Here is a 14,805-nt window from a genome sequence, read left to right as displayed (position 1 = left end):
GATTTAGTGTGAAATACCCGGGAAGAAGAATGCACATGTGCAGATTATTCAAATCCTCAGTGTTTAAGGATCCTATTTACTTACATGTATAATGATAGAAGTAGTTCTTGTGAATGGCATTTCCTATTAATCCTAGATTAAGTTAAAGTAAACAGTTATTTGTTATCATTAACATAAAAACATTATATAATCCCTTGGCCACATTGAACATAGTCCTAGACTGCAGGGACTTTAACCTTGGAAGAGATCTTAGAAAAGACATAGTTAAAGGTCACGAACTGGTGCCTCTAGGTTGACTATGGCCCGCTAACTCTGTGTGTGTGTGTGTGTGTGTGTGTGTGTGTGTGTGTGTGTGTGTAATCAGAATGCTTCAAAAATGAAAGTGCAAGCCCTCAGGTGGGGGTGGGGCATCACTCTGGCATGCCACATGCTTCATCTCCCTGTGGTAACTCTGGTCTGCTTCCTCTCACGTACCTGCCTGCGGCTTTGAAGACATCTGAGTTTGTAACTCCAGCCAGTTCGACTTATCTTCCAATTAAGCACATCTGCCAGGTGGTGCTCCAATCTCTGCTTGAACACTCTGAGGGACGGGGAACAGAGAGCTTATTAAAATTTCAGGCAGCCTTCCTTGTTAGAAAGTTCACTGAGATTGAGCAGCAACTTGATTCCCAGTAACTTCCACCTAATGGTCAAGCTGCATGGAACAAGCCTAATGCTTCTTCCACATGGCAAAACTTCAGATAATTGATGGGATCTATCACATCTCCCCATTTCATTGCAGGGCTTTTCTTCTCAAGGTTAAACACCCTCAATTTCTTTAATGTCCCTCATTTGGCATTCACCATCCTGATAATCCTCTTTTGAACGAATGTAATTCCATTTGTCAATGACCCTTATAAAATGTGTTTTTGAGAATGAACATAGTGATCTGCATGTGGTCTGCCCAGCCCAGGGTAGAGAGGGGCTATTAACACCTGTGTTCTGGGCATTATGCTTCCATTAATGAAATCAAGGGCTACATTAGCTGTTGTTAAGCAGTTAGCAACAGGGTTGAAAATGATGCTTAAAGCATGAAGTGCAGCTTGACCAGACTCAAAGAAAGGAGGGGGGAAGTTTAGAAGTTAGTGAATAAGTAGTAGAGATCTGTTTTAACACTGAGGAACAGCCTCTACTGCTTCAAAGGACAAGGGGTTATATAAGCAAAGATGTATATTTTAAAAATCTGAGAAAAGTGAACAAAAACTAAAACGGATGTATCTGGGTTGGATTGGTCATGATTACTCTTTTTTTTTTTTCCTTTAATGTGGTTCTAACATAGTTTATAGTTGAAAAAATTATTTAAAAAATTGTTGCTTGGTGCATGTTACTGTTTTATCCTGGCATTTGTCTTTTTTAAAAAAAAATTAACGCTTATTTATTTTTGAGAGAGAGAGACAGAGTGCAAGCAGGGGGAGGGGCAGAGAGAGGGGGAGACACAGAATCTGAAGCAGGCTCCAGGCTCCGAGCTGACAGCAGAGAGCCTGACGCAGGGCTGAAATGCACAGACCGCGAGATCATGACTTAAGCCAAAGTCAGATGCTGAACCAACGGATCAACCCAGGCACACCCTGGCATTTGTCTTTTTGGTTCCTCACATTCCTATATACATTTTTCGTAAAAAAAAAAAAAAAAAAAAGAATGCTCAGATATACATACAAGTGTGTGTAATTGTATTTTCTGATACCCAAATCATCTTTTGAAATTTAGCAAGGAAATCACTGTTCTCATCTCACTGTTGCAAATCAGAGATTTCTGTGTAAATTTCTTGCTTCACTTTTCCTAATTCCATTCTTTCCACATTGCCACCGTCAGCCCCTGTAATCCTGGCAGTTGAAGGTGCAGTCCGCTCTGATTCCCAGACCATTCAGATGGGGCAGAAAATACTTTCCTGTAGTAGCTTCAGGAGTATAGTCAGGAAATTGTAGGTACTTTAGGGGCAATCGCAAAGTTCTCACGATATCCCTTTCAAGCCCCTTCCCTTGCACAGGTGTAAAGCCAATGGAGTTGAAGCTATAGAACCCTACATGCACAGAGATCTCCCAAGTTTTTGAGAAGAGTCCTAATACTTGCCACTAATAACATTGTATTCGTTTGCTTAAAGTGGACTCAAATTTATATAAACTTCTGGTCACTGGATTTATCCTGCCTAGCCTTCTCCCTGAATCTCTCTTTTGACACTTGGAAGCTTTTTCATTTGTATTGGTTTGATTTGGGAGTGTGGGATTCTGCCTTGATTCTCAGTCCCATCCTGTCATTCAGCCCAGGACAGCATTTCCCTGCTTCAGTTAAATTCTTGGGGATATCTCCCCTCCCTTGTACTTGCCACTCTCCTTGCCTAGGGAGACTTTTCCTTTATTCTTAGCCTGATAGGCGTCTAAGGAGGGCATGCTCACCCCAGTTCTGTGTTGCCATGCTTCACTCATTGTTCTTCAATTCCCGCAAGAGTGACTTTGGTCCCTATCTCTCTTGAGCACTGTGTCTGACCCTTAAGCTATACTTCATCATATCCTCCTATCTAGGTGGTTTTCTCCAGTCCAGGTTAGTCCTACATAAGGCCCTGGGTCATTCTTCCTACCTACATGTTTTGGGTCATCATAAATAAACCTTTTTTTCTTTAATTAAAAAAAATTTGTTTTTGAGAGTGAGAGCAGGAGCGGGAGTGGGGGAGGGACAGAGAGAGGGGAACAGAACATTCACAGTGGGCTCTCAGCTGACAGCAGCAAGCCTGATGCTCACAAACTGTGAGATCATGACCTCAGCTGGTGATGGACACTCAACCAAGACACCCAGGTGCCCCCATCATAAAAAAAAATCTTAAAAATCTTATGCTAAGGAAATGATATATATCATTCTACATATTGAGTATGAGGACACAGTTATAATGAAAGGAAAAATGCTAAAGACATGAATGAAAACAAGGCCACTCTCAATTCTTGGCTTCCCTAAGATTTTTGAACATGACTCCATATTCTTCTCACTTGAATCCTGGCGACATTCCCAGTGACTTCAGTATCATCATTGATAACCTAGACAATTACTCTGGCTTCCTGAGATTATGAGCTCAACTTCAGTTACCTTTACACTCAGCTTTGGAATCACAGGTATAGTCACAAATAGTATCCTCCCTTTTGTTGTATTCTAAATATGAATAACATAAGGTTTAGGCCCTATAATTTATTTCTGTCTAGAAAGGTATGCCTTCTGTCTACAAGGTATGCTTTTTTTTCCCCAATGAGACCATTCTTGTATTTTAAAGCTACAGAGTATCATTTAATATTTGAGCAATACCTCATTGCTCAAAAAGGTGGTAAGTTCCAGAAAGCAATTTGAAACATATATAAAATTTCATTGGACAATTAGATAATTTATTTACATTGTTATCTGAATTAGTTATTAAACAGTTATCCAAAGCTGTTCCAATAGACCTAATTCATTATATATGAAATATTTATACGTATATAGCATACATACACATATATAAATAAAATGACACAAAACTAAAGGGAGTTTTCTGGGAGCTTTTGTTAGTATTTTACAATGAAGAATGACTTGAAAGTGTCCTACTGTTTTTGAAGGATTGCTAACAGGCTGGCATTATGTCCCATTCTTTCCTTTGAGAGTCATGAGTACACACGTCGTCAACGATCTCACTGGAGATTTTGTCCATAAAAATAACTCTGATGTGGCTTGAAGCACAACTTTTATGAGACTCTTCGATTTGTTTCCCAAAGGTCAAGTTCAATCCTGGTGGCTTGCTGTAGGAATGTTTTAATTTTTATTCAGTAATCCCTACTTCCTCTAACTGCCTTGCACATCCCATCACCCAGCAAATAAAAATCCAAGCAGTAAAGTTGGTTAGCTTAGCTAGGCATACTCTGTAAAACATGATGATTTATTCTTTCAGTGACCTTAATGATAGTTTTAGTGTAGTAAATTTTTTATTACAGTAAATTATTTATTGCAGGAGAGGCATGTGAGTCAACAAGGAATGTGGAAATAATAGTGAAGAAATTTGTGTTGTTTTTCTGAAGTCTTTTTCCCCCCTCTTTGTGGTCCTAACAAAAAAACCTTCCATTATATGAAGTAAATTCTGGAAACAGCATGGGATTGTAAAGAGGGGAGACTCCATGTTCAGTTTCTAGGGGTTCTGTGAGAGAGGTTCTTCTCGTTCTTCATACTCTTTCTGGAGCCCGCTGGCTAACTTCCTGTCAGAAAAGCTTTTCAGTTGCTGTGTCTGGTAAAAGTCAAAATTCTAACATTTTCCAGGTTGATATTTATACAAGTGACATAAAAGCCTTCATTCAGTACATTACCAAGAATGTGCCTAACCTAGGGATAGTGGGGCAGATAAATCAGAGATCAGATTCCCTCCCCCACTCTTTGTTAAATCAATCATTTGCAGGACAGAATGTGACCAGTAGTTGTCACTTGAAATTAAAGATCTACATAGATTGTCTGTTACTCAGAATTCTCAAAACAGACATTGTTCCTATCTATTGTACAATGAAAGCACATGCAGAGTACCTCAGGGTTGTAACTATAAGCAATGTTGAAATCTTCTGCGAATCTGAAAATAAAGGTGACAGATGACTTTATAATCAAATATTTTGTTTACTTATTCACTCATTTATTTAGTAATTGATTGCTCCCACCCATTTAACGTACGTGGTAAATGACCACGAAGTTTGCATTAACCATGGTATTGGATTGGTCAGAACAGGTCTGTCAGTGACCTTGCCAAATAAAACAGTAAACCATACACCATTCTAATAGTGACTAAATTCCTGTCCTTTAAATGAGAAGTGTTAAATACTAAATAATTTTTTTTAATAATCCATGGTTAGCAATGCATTTTAAAGGCCAACATCTATTTGATGAAAAGTGATATCTTTTCTATTGTTTCCCAGAACCCCAAACACATTGCCTGACAATGACAATGATTGAATATTGATTTAACAAGTAAATATATGAATTCATTCCTCAGTTTAATGAGGTACATCGTCTTTATTTTTTTAAACTAAGTGTGATTTACTAATTTCTTTTTCTTTCTTTTTTTTTTTTTTTTTTTTGAGCTCTCAAATATCTGTGGATATCTTTGTTGCTTTCACAGGTGACAGGCAATTTAGCTAGAATAAAAATCTAGCATCACACACATTTTCCTTCAAACATTGAGATGGCACATTTATTGTCATTTTACATGGTTGCTCTTTAATCTGAGTCTGATCTCTTCCTGAGGTTTTCTGCTCCTCTTCTATTCTAATCATTCCTTTTTACATATTATTGAGGATCAAGTAGTTTTAAAGAAAAAGTTGGTTCTTACACTACATAATATCTGAGGAATTATTTCTCTTTGAATTTTAAAGATACTGTTTCCCTTTTCCTTATCTGTGATATAATTTCTACCAGCTACATGTTTTATTTCAGTTTGTCATCTTGATGAAGGGAGATTTATGTACTTCTAGGGTTTCCCATTAGATGAGTACTCTTGATCTCACTCAGGCCAACCATTTGTGTGTAGATAACTCAGTTCTCTAAGACCCCAGGGTATTGGTACAAATATCAAAGCCACTGGTTCCATTGTTACCAAGAAGAGTAGTCGTAAAAGGTGCTCAACATCATTAGTCATTAGAGAAAGGCAAATTAAAATCACAATGATGTATCACCATATATTTATAAGAATGGCTACAAAGAAAAAAAAAAAGACTATCACGAGTTGCTAAGGACACGGATGAAATGGAACTCTTATACCCTGCTAATGGTAATGTCGAATGGTACAGTAACCTGGTAAAACAGTTTGTGGATTTCTTACAAAGCTCAACATACATTTGCCATGTGATTGAGCTTTTCCACTCCTCAGTGTTTACCTGTAAAAAATAGAAACATATGTCGGAAGATTTTGTTTTTTTAAAATTTTTTTAACGTTTTTTTTTTTTTAATTTATTTTTGAGACAGAGACAGAGCATGAATGGGGGACGGGCAGAGAGAGAGGGAGACACAGAATGGGAAGCAGGCTCCAGGCTCTGAGCCATCAGCCCAGAGCCCGACGGGGGGCTCGAACTCACGGACCGCGAGATCGTGACCTGAGCTGAAGTCGGACGGTTAACCGACTGAGCCACCCAGGTGCCCCTATGTCGGAAGATTTTGTATATGAATGTTCATAGCAACTTTATTTGTGATAGACCCAAACTGGAAGCCAGCCAAATGTCCATCAACAAATGAATGGATAAACAAACTGATACATTCATTCAACTGAATACTCTCAGCAGTAAAGCAGATGAACTATTTAAATATGCTACAGCATGGGTGAATCACAAAATAATTATGTTGTGTGAAAAAAAGCTAGATACAATAGAAAACATACTGTATAAGATTTATGTAAGATTCTAGAAAATGCAAATAAATTGATCATGACTGAAAGCAGGTCAATGGTTGCCTGGCAGTCAGCAAGGCATATGTAGAGGAGTTGGAGGGAAGGATTATAAACAGGCATGAGAGAATTTGGAGGAATGAATGATATCTTCATTATCTTGATGGTGGTGACGGTTTTCATAGATGTACCTATAGGTCCAAACTTATCAAATTGTATGATTTGTTTTTTAAGTTTATTCATTGATTTTTAAAAGAGAGACAGGTTAGAGGGAGAGAAAAATTCCAAGCAGGCTCCACACTCAGCATGGAGCCCGATGTGGGGCTCGATCTCACAAGCTTGAGATCATGACTTGAGTGGAAATCAAGAGCTGGATGCTTAAGCTTCACTGACTGAGCCACCCAGGCACCCCATCAAATTGTATGATTTAAAAACAGTTAATTGCATGCCAGTTTGTACCTCAAACTTTTAAAAGGATAAATAATAGTGTAAAAATATTTTTTAAAATGTTTTCAAATTTATAAGTTCCATACAGTTTTTATTCATGAGGCTTAATGATGGCCTGATACCATCATTTAGATGGGGACTAAAAAAATTTTTTTAAAATATCACTGTGATGTTAGCCAGCATATCTAATAGCTAAATGTGATGGAGAAAAAGAAGACATAATTACTGAAGGAAAAAAAATGAATACACGAAAAATATGGTTCTAATCCAGAAATTCCTGGAAAGCAGCACCAGAGAAACCTGGCCAGGGCTTGAGAAAAGATCATATAAATGATGCAGGGCAGCTCTGCCAGGAAAAAGTTATAAATGACTGAAGGACTATGGTATTTGTGATGAGAAAGAAAATTAATCTTTTTTTGTAGCTCATACTTTCAAGTTTTTCTAGTTAGAGATGTCTACTTTAAAAAGCAAAAGAAGTGATTAAGGAGTAAAATTTGTCTTTAATTTTTTTGTAAGAGTAACATGCTCTGAGTGTTTGGATAAAATGTTCAAGTTGAGGAAATGGCCATTTTTAAAGCAAAAGTAGAATTTTATTAAACTCAGAATGGACTCAATGTTTCCTTGAAATCTGCTTTGAGCCAATTGAGTTCCTAGCTACAGCTGAGGTTGATGAAACCATTTTGTATCTTATAAACTTCCAAGAGTATTGGGAAAAGTACAATAATGGGGCAGGAGAACTGATTCCCCTCCATATGTGGAGAGAAAAAATAAATCTCAGGTCTGTAGCCAACTCAACTCCTATGAGTCTCAAATTCATCCTCTGAAACACTAAGTAGTTTGAACTCTGTTAATTCTACTACAGCTATATAACTTAGAATTCTGTGTACTCAGATTAAAGGATATAAACACTTTCACATCATTTCTTAACTTTCTATGGATAGAATAGAAGAAGAATACTGTATGGGGGATTTAAATGAAGAAAAAGGAAAAGATTGCTATGCTGGCTATGCTAGCACTAAATTCATTTATAAGCAGAATAACCATAATAATAATTATTAATATTCTATTTTTCAGTTATGCTCTAAAACTCATCTTTTTAAATGCATTTTTAACGTATACAAATTATGGTGACATTCCAAGGTAAAATGTGCCTAAATAGTGTTAAATAAGTAATTTCCCTTAACCATAGATCTCTACAGTGCTCAAGTATTGATTTGGTTTGAATCTGTAGTTGTAACTACTTTTTCCTCTCAAATTCACTCCTAGAGGGATATATACATTCATATAGGACTTCCTCATACTGGAAGATCTCAAATAGAATGCTAGAAGTAAATAATTAAAAAGAAATATGAAAATCTAGACCATGGTAAGTTTTAGGAAATGTATTTGGAAAATCATACATATCTACTGGCATAATTCCCATGTTAGACATGATTTCTTCTATTGTGGTTGTTTCACCTGTGAAATAGGAAATCCCACAATTACTATTAAAACTCAAAATAAAGAGCCAATGAGCCAACAAAGCTATAAGAAACAAGCCAAACAAACAAACAAACAAACAAACAAGAAGGGGTAGGAAGGTAGTTTACTAATTCTATTTTAGGAGGCATTGGCTTAAAATATAATATAGGTGGGCAGGCAAATTGAAGGGGACAAGAGCAAGAGAGTAAACCTAGTGTAGTCCATAGGGAGTTTTTTTTTTTTTTTTAAGTTCATTTATTTACTTAGAGAGCAAGCTGGGGAGGGGCAAAGAGAAGGAGGGTGAAAGAATCCCAAGGATGCTCCAAACTGCCAGTGTGGAGCCCCATGCAGGGCTCAAACTGTGAGATCATGACCTGAGCTAAAATCTAGAGTCGGATGTTTGAGCCGCCCAGGCATCCCAATTTTTTCATCTTATATAGAAGAAGTGATGCATCCCCCAGATTTGCACAAACTTTGGGGAAAATGGCTCTGTGGACACTGCCTAATCTTGGCCTAAGACATGAGGCAGTCATTTAGCTTGGCACCTGGAGCCATGAAAATGAGTTGGGTATCTGGCATATGCTGGGAAGATACATTTACTGTGGAGAGCTTGCTTTTCAGACAACTTCAACAGTTGAGTTGCTGATTAAGCTGTGTTGGAGGTACCTCTAAGAGCTCCAGGGACACTAGTATCATTCAAATTAGGAGTAAGTGGAATACCTCTCCAGTCACAAGAAGACACTAAGAAAAGTAGAAATCATGGAAATAGCCATTCACATTCCTCTCCCTTTATGCTTAAGCTAGAAGAAGCTTCTTGAGGAGGTTGGATATTGTGGATATACCCAGGTATTGTGGCCTATGGGCAAGACTGGTTAAATTTATTGCTTGAAATCTTCCTCAAGAGCCCTGGTAGAAAAATCATGTCTCTGTAACCTTTATTTGTAGATGTGGTTCTTCAATGGAATACTTGGAAATTTGTTATATCAATTTCATAGACCTATTTTATGGTTGCAAGTTCATCAATTTTTAAGACACTTTCATGGCAGTAGAATCCCCTTTCTAACATTGCTACCCAGCTTCAACATGTCCAAACAATGAGCAAATCATCATCTCCAGCAGCTGTTCAAAGGAAAGATCTTACCACTGAGAGATTCTTATATTAAAACCAAATCTAAATGCCTGAAACTTGTACTCTTTGGTGCCTGATTGGCCCTTAAACACACACACACATATTTTAAGAAGATGTTTTAAAAGGTCTTGTCTTTACTTAGGTTCAAATATGTGCATTATACTATACTGACTTGACCATGTATAGTGATGGTAAATACACAACTTTCCTAACAGCTATTGGTAATACAACCTGTTGAGGAAATTAATGTGAGATTATCTATCAAAACATTAAAAAATGCTTCCATTCAACAGAATAAGACTTTATTTTAAAGTTTATTAATTTTTAAAATTTGAGAGAGAAATCATGAGCGGGGAGAGAGAGAGAGAGAGAGAGAGAGAGAGAGAGAGAGAGAGAGAGAGAGAGAAAATATCCCAACCAGGCTCAGCACTGTCAGCACAGAGCCCAATGTGAGGCTTGATCCCATGAACTGCCAGATCATGGCCTAAGCCAAAATCAAGACCCAGTTGCTTAACTGACTGAGCCACCTACGTGCCCCAAGAGTTTCTTTAAAAATAGATGTTGTGAAGGACTGATAGGCTTCCATATTTGGGTGAAACTTCCAAGGATCCTACCACATAACTCTACTATCCTCTCGTGTCTCTTCAATTGTATTTGCCCTTTCTGCAATGGTCATTCCTTGCTCTGATTTTATTGAATAATGTAACACCTGACTCACATTCTTCCTCTCTGTCCCATATGCTGCCTTCATTTTTAGTCATTTCAGTGTCTGTAGAAGTTACATTTTCATTATTTTATATTCATAGATCCTTAACTTCCTTCTCATGCATGAGGCTAACAACTGTTAGAGCAACTGAATTCACTGGGCAAATGGTACCAATTACAAACTCATAATTTAAATTTAAGCCATAACATACCCAGAGATCCTTTTCCATTTCCATTTCCATTCCAGTTCCCCATCATACAGCTTCTTTGAACACGTCTGGTCCCTATTGTGGTAATCATTTTGCAAAACATACATACATCAAACCATCATGCTGTTATACTTCATATGCACACAATGTTATGTGTCCATTACATCTCAGTAAAGCTGGAGACGAAAAAGACACAGTAGTATATTTGTGTAGTTTAGTAAAATACATACCATTATATAATATATATGTTATATGAAGATGATGCAATCAAAAATGTTTAAGAAGCACATTTTTTTTTTAAAAAGCTGGTGTAAAAAGGAAATAAAACAGCAAATTTTTCTGGGAAGATACTTATCAATTAAGTTAAACCCAAATATTTTAATCTATTTTCCATAATGCTATTGATGGTTTGTATTGCCTTGGCTAATTCTCGAAATAAGTTTGACTTATTGTTTGACTATTTCAATCTATTGTACATTTTATATTTTCAATGCATTTTCACTTTTGGATGAATTTCAAGAGAGAGAGAGCACTATTCGTTGATCAACATAAAACTTATTAGCAATGCCTTTCTGGTATCTAAACTTTTTACTTTAATCTCAGTAACTTCCAAAACGACTTCAGTGTCTTTGTGGATAACTCAATCCAAGACACTTCGTTTACTAAGATGTTGTAATTGTCTTTATCTCTAAATTCAGAATCTGACCCATCTTGAAATATATTGAAACCTAGCATACTCTATTATATATGAAGTATTCAACTTCAATTTATCACTCTCTTTAACCATAACAAACCTATCCCTCCCAACTCTGTAACACCAATATGCCTACTCTTGGACCTTTGGAAACTTTCAGGACCCAGACTACTGCATTCCCTTTAATCTGTTTCTTTCTAGATTCACTTTCTTCCCTTTCTAATGTAGATTCTAAATTTTATTGTATTGTACTTTAAATGTTTATTTTTGAGAGAGAACGTGAGCGAGGAAGGGGCAGAGAAGGAGAGGGAATCCTAAGCAGGCTCCGCACTGTCTGTGTGGAGCCCAACATGGGCTCAGACTCCTGGACTGTGAGATCATGACCAGACCCTAAGTCAGACACTCAACCAACTGAGCCACCCAAGTGCCTGTAACCTAGATTCTAAAATCAGTCACCTCAGTCACTCTTTCACTATGATGCTGCCTCTCTTGCCCTTTGTCCTTCTGATGAAACCCCTTGTAAAACCATAGCTTTGGATTGACTCAACAGTTTTACCTCTTGGCTTTTTCACAAGTTAGGACTATTGAAAAATCACCAACATGAAATTTCTCCCTTCTTCAAAACTCCTGCTTTTGACATCACATTTCCTTTTAGTTATATCCAAGTTCTGAGCTTGTGAAAATTAAGCTGCTTTATACAGGAGTAAATACTTACTGCTACCACTTCAGTACAGATTCATTCCTTGTTTGTTTGTTTGTTTTCCAAGATGAACAATGACCTACAACATAGACCTTTTTTTTTTTTTTTTAAGTATGCTACAGATGTGGGGCTTGAACTCACGACCGCTGAGATCAAGAATTGAGCTGAGATCAAGACTTAGATGCTTAAGCAACTGAGCCACCCCTGCACTGCTACATAGACCCTTTTTATCTTTATTTTATTTGTCATTGTTGACCATTCTCTGCTTTCAGCCAGAAATACCTCCTTAGGTTTTGTGACATTATTTTCTCCTGGATCTCATCCTATTTTTCTGGACTTCTTAGTTTCCTTTGTGGGCTCATGTTTTTCTGTCCATTCTTGAAATATTCACATTCTCGAAGTTGTCTCCATTGGCACTGTGTTCCTTTTACTATTCATACTCATAAGGTTACTTAAACCACATTCATGGTTTCAATTACCACTTACATGTTACATTTTTAGCCCTAAATTCTGCCCTGAACTCAAGACCCATAAATCCAGCTGGTTCCTGGAAATCTCATTTATGCATCTTACAGGAATTTTGAATTGTACATGTTCTAAAAATGACCTAGTAATTTCAACTAAAATCTATTTCTCAACTGTATTCTCTCTAAATAAAGGACATGAAAATCCCCTCATCCATGGATGCTAGAAACATAGGAGTCATCCTTGACTTTTGTCGCTCATTCAGTCTCCATATCCAGTCATTTCTAGGGTTCTGCTGATACAACTATTTTACTTTGTCATAAGTGTTTCTACTGATTCATCTATTGCAATGCTGTTAAATGATAATTGTTGAAGTCCTCATTCTTCCTTTTCAGAAGCATTTGCAAATGGATAGGCTCTCATAAATATCATGTGGTGACCAGGGCTCTAAAACATACAGCAGATGACACTGCTCCCTCCCTTTCCACACTGATGTGAAAATACCAGCAGCCTTGAAAGTAGCCTCCCTCAGAATGGAGCATCTAATGAAGTGTTATCATAATGCTTAATGAGAGAAAACACATACTGATTCTTATTTTCATGGAGCGTGTTTACAACTAAGATCTCATAGAGTAGGAATCAGAAGTCAAGATGAGACCTTGGGAAATTTACTAAGTGTTTTTTTTTTTAATTATTTCATAGATGATCTTCCTATAACCCTATGAAATAAATATTAGGCAAGATAATTAATGTGTAGCACATAGGTGCTAAATATGTTTTTCTCATTCCTTTTGTGTTTGTTTTTAATGTTTTCCTGAGTATTTTCTATGTATCAGTCTTGGACTGCTCACTCTGAGTCTGTTTGAAGGGAAGAGAGCTTCTAAAGCATCATGCACATTTATGGAAGTACCATGTCAATGCATATATATATTCTCATTGAGAGCCATCACTTATGACTAGAAACATGAACTCTTACAAGATCCTATACAAAAGCAACATCTAAAACATTAACAGCAATTATTTCTTAGCTGAAAGAAAAAAAAAACTTAGTAAATTGAAGCCAATATATATTTCATCAAATGACAGAAGCCTAACTCTTGTTGGAATTGTGTAACAGCAAATATTGGTGAGAAGATTAGTAACGGCAACTACACAGGAAAGAATGATATAAATAAAGTAATAATTGAAGGGATTTGTAGCTTGTCATCCATAAAAAAAGCATTACTTTCTACATAGTTAAAAAGGCAACCAACACAAGCCAGGATATTCTCCTCAAGAGATAGTAAGGCTATGTGCCAATTGACCTAAAGGAAAGTAAACCATTGCTTGAGCCTTGAAACACAATCCACAGAATCTTTGGGTATCACCATTCATGAATACATTTGTACTCCCAGAGGGCTGGCTATATTTATAGGTGACCAGTATATAAGTCTTTGTAAAAGTTATGGTCTCTTCTTTTTTACTATAATAGCTTGAGATTTAAGAATAGAAAAAAAAAATCCTGACTTCTAAGTGAGTGGATACATAAGATAGCCATGATGAAAAGCAAAAGATTGAAATAAGAACTATTTTCATAACAGAGGAAAATTTATTAAATTTTTAGCAACAGTAATGCACGTTCATGAGTATGTCTTAATGTAAAAAAATTCCATGAAAAGAATAGTTTTCCAAATACCAGAATTTTCAGGACCGTGTAAAAGTTCATTAAATACAGCAAGTTTAGTATCAAAATCATGCAGATCTATTTCATACTTACAAATTTGACAATTTGACAGAATTGGGAAATTACTTGAGTGAAATCAATTTTTCATTGAAAAAAGATTAAGACAATTACAACAATTGATTTGTTGAATTGCATAACTGTTCGATAAGTCATCTTTTTTATCATTCTTGTAAATCTGATGATTTATAAGTGGTAAATATGCCTTCAGAGAAAAGAGAATGCTCTAGAGGAAAAAAGAATCCTTTTCAGTTATTTTTCAGTGCAAGAGGGAAAGTGAATCATGCTTTAAGAAAAGCTGTAATTTTGGAAAATGTTTGCTTATATAATTGCAAATAAAATTAAGATTCTAGAAGTTCAAACACTTCTGGTAATGCTTTAGTTAGTAATGTAATTAACCCCCTTTGGACTAAAGCTGTTTCTTTTGATTATGCAACCAAGGTAGTAAGTTGATGACAGCTTCATCACCTTCCTTTGAACTTTTATCAATAATTCATCAAAGAAGAATAAGTTTCCATCGCTCATTCTGAGTTTTTAAAATGATACTTTTATTTGACCCCCTATAGATACCAGAAGGGCCATGCTGGGCCTTCAGTGTCTTCTTGACTAGCCCCTCACTCTCCAAGCCACATCTAAGAAAAGCCTTCTACACATCAAGTTTCCCAGTGGAGGTAAGATTCTCATAGGACCATAGGACCCTCACTTCAGATCGTAAGTTAAACTGGCATCTAAGTATCTTTCGGACTCTAGTCTTTGTGCTCTGTGGTATTATGTATATTGTGATGATATCTAGGTGTAACTAGTTTTTGGAATGATTTTCTTTTTTCCTCTTAGTCTTTATTTTTATATTTTAAAATTACTATAAAACC

The 14,805-nt window shown here is 36.5% G+C and overlaps 1 protein-coding gene across 1 annotated transcript in view; it reads left to right on the top strand.

Annotated features, from left to right (window-relative positions):
• The window catches only part of KLF12 (Kruppel like factor 12), a 1,146,238-nt gene that overhangs the window by 101,642 nt on the left and 1,029,791 nt on the right, over positions 1 to 14,805 (top strand). The window contains exon 3 of the mRNA XM_042978247.1: positions 14,503 to 14,607. The gene's annotated coding sequence lies outside the window, so the exon portion shown is untranslated. The remainder of the gene's footprint in view (positions 1 to 14,502; positions 14,608 to 14,805) is intronic.

This window comes from Panthera tigris, chromosome A1, assembly GCF_018350195.1.
Source record: "Panthera tigris isolate Pti1 chromosome A1, P.tigris_Pti1_mat1.1, whole genome shotgun sequence".
Lineage (NCBI taxonomy): Eukaryota > Metazoa > Chordata > Mammalia > Carnivora > Felidae > Panthera > Panthera tigris.
Note: the sequence above shows the minus strand (reverse complement) of the source record. Positions and strands in the feature narration are given on the sequence as shown.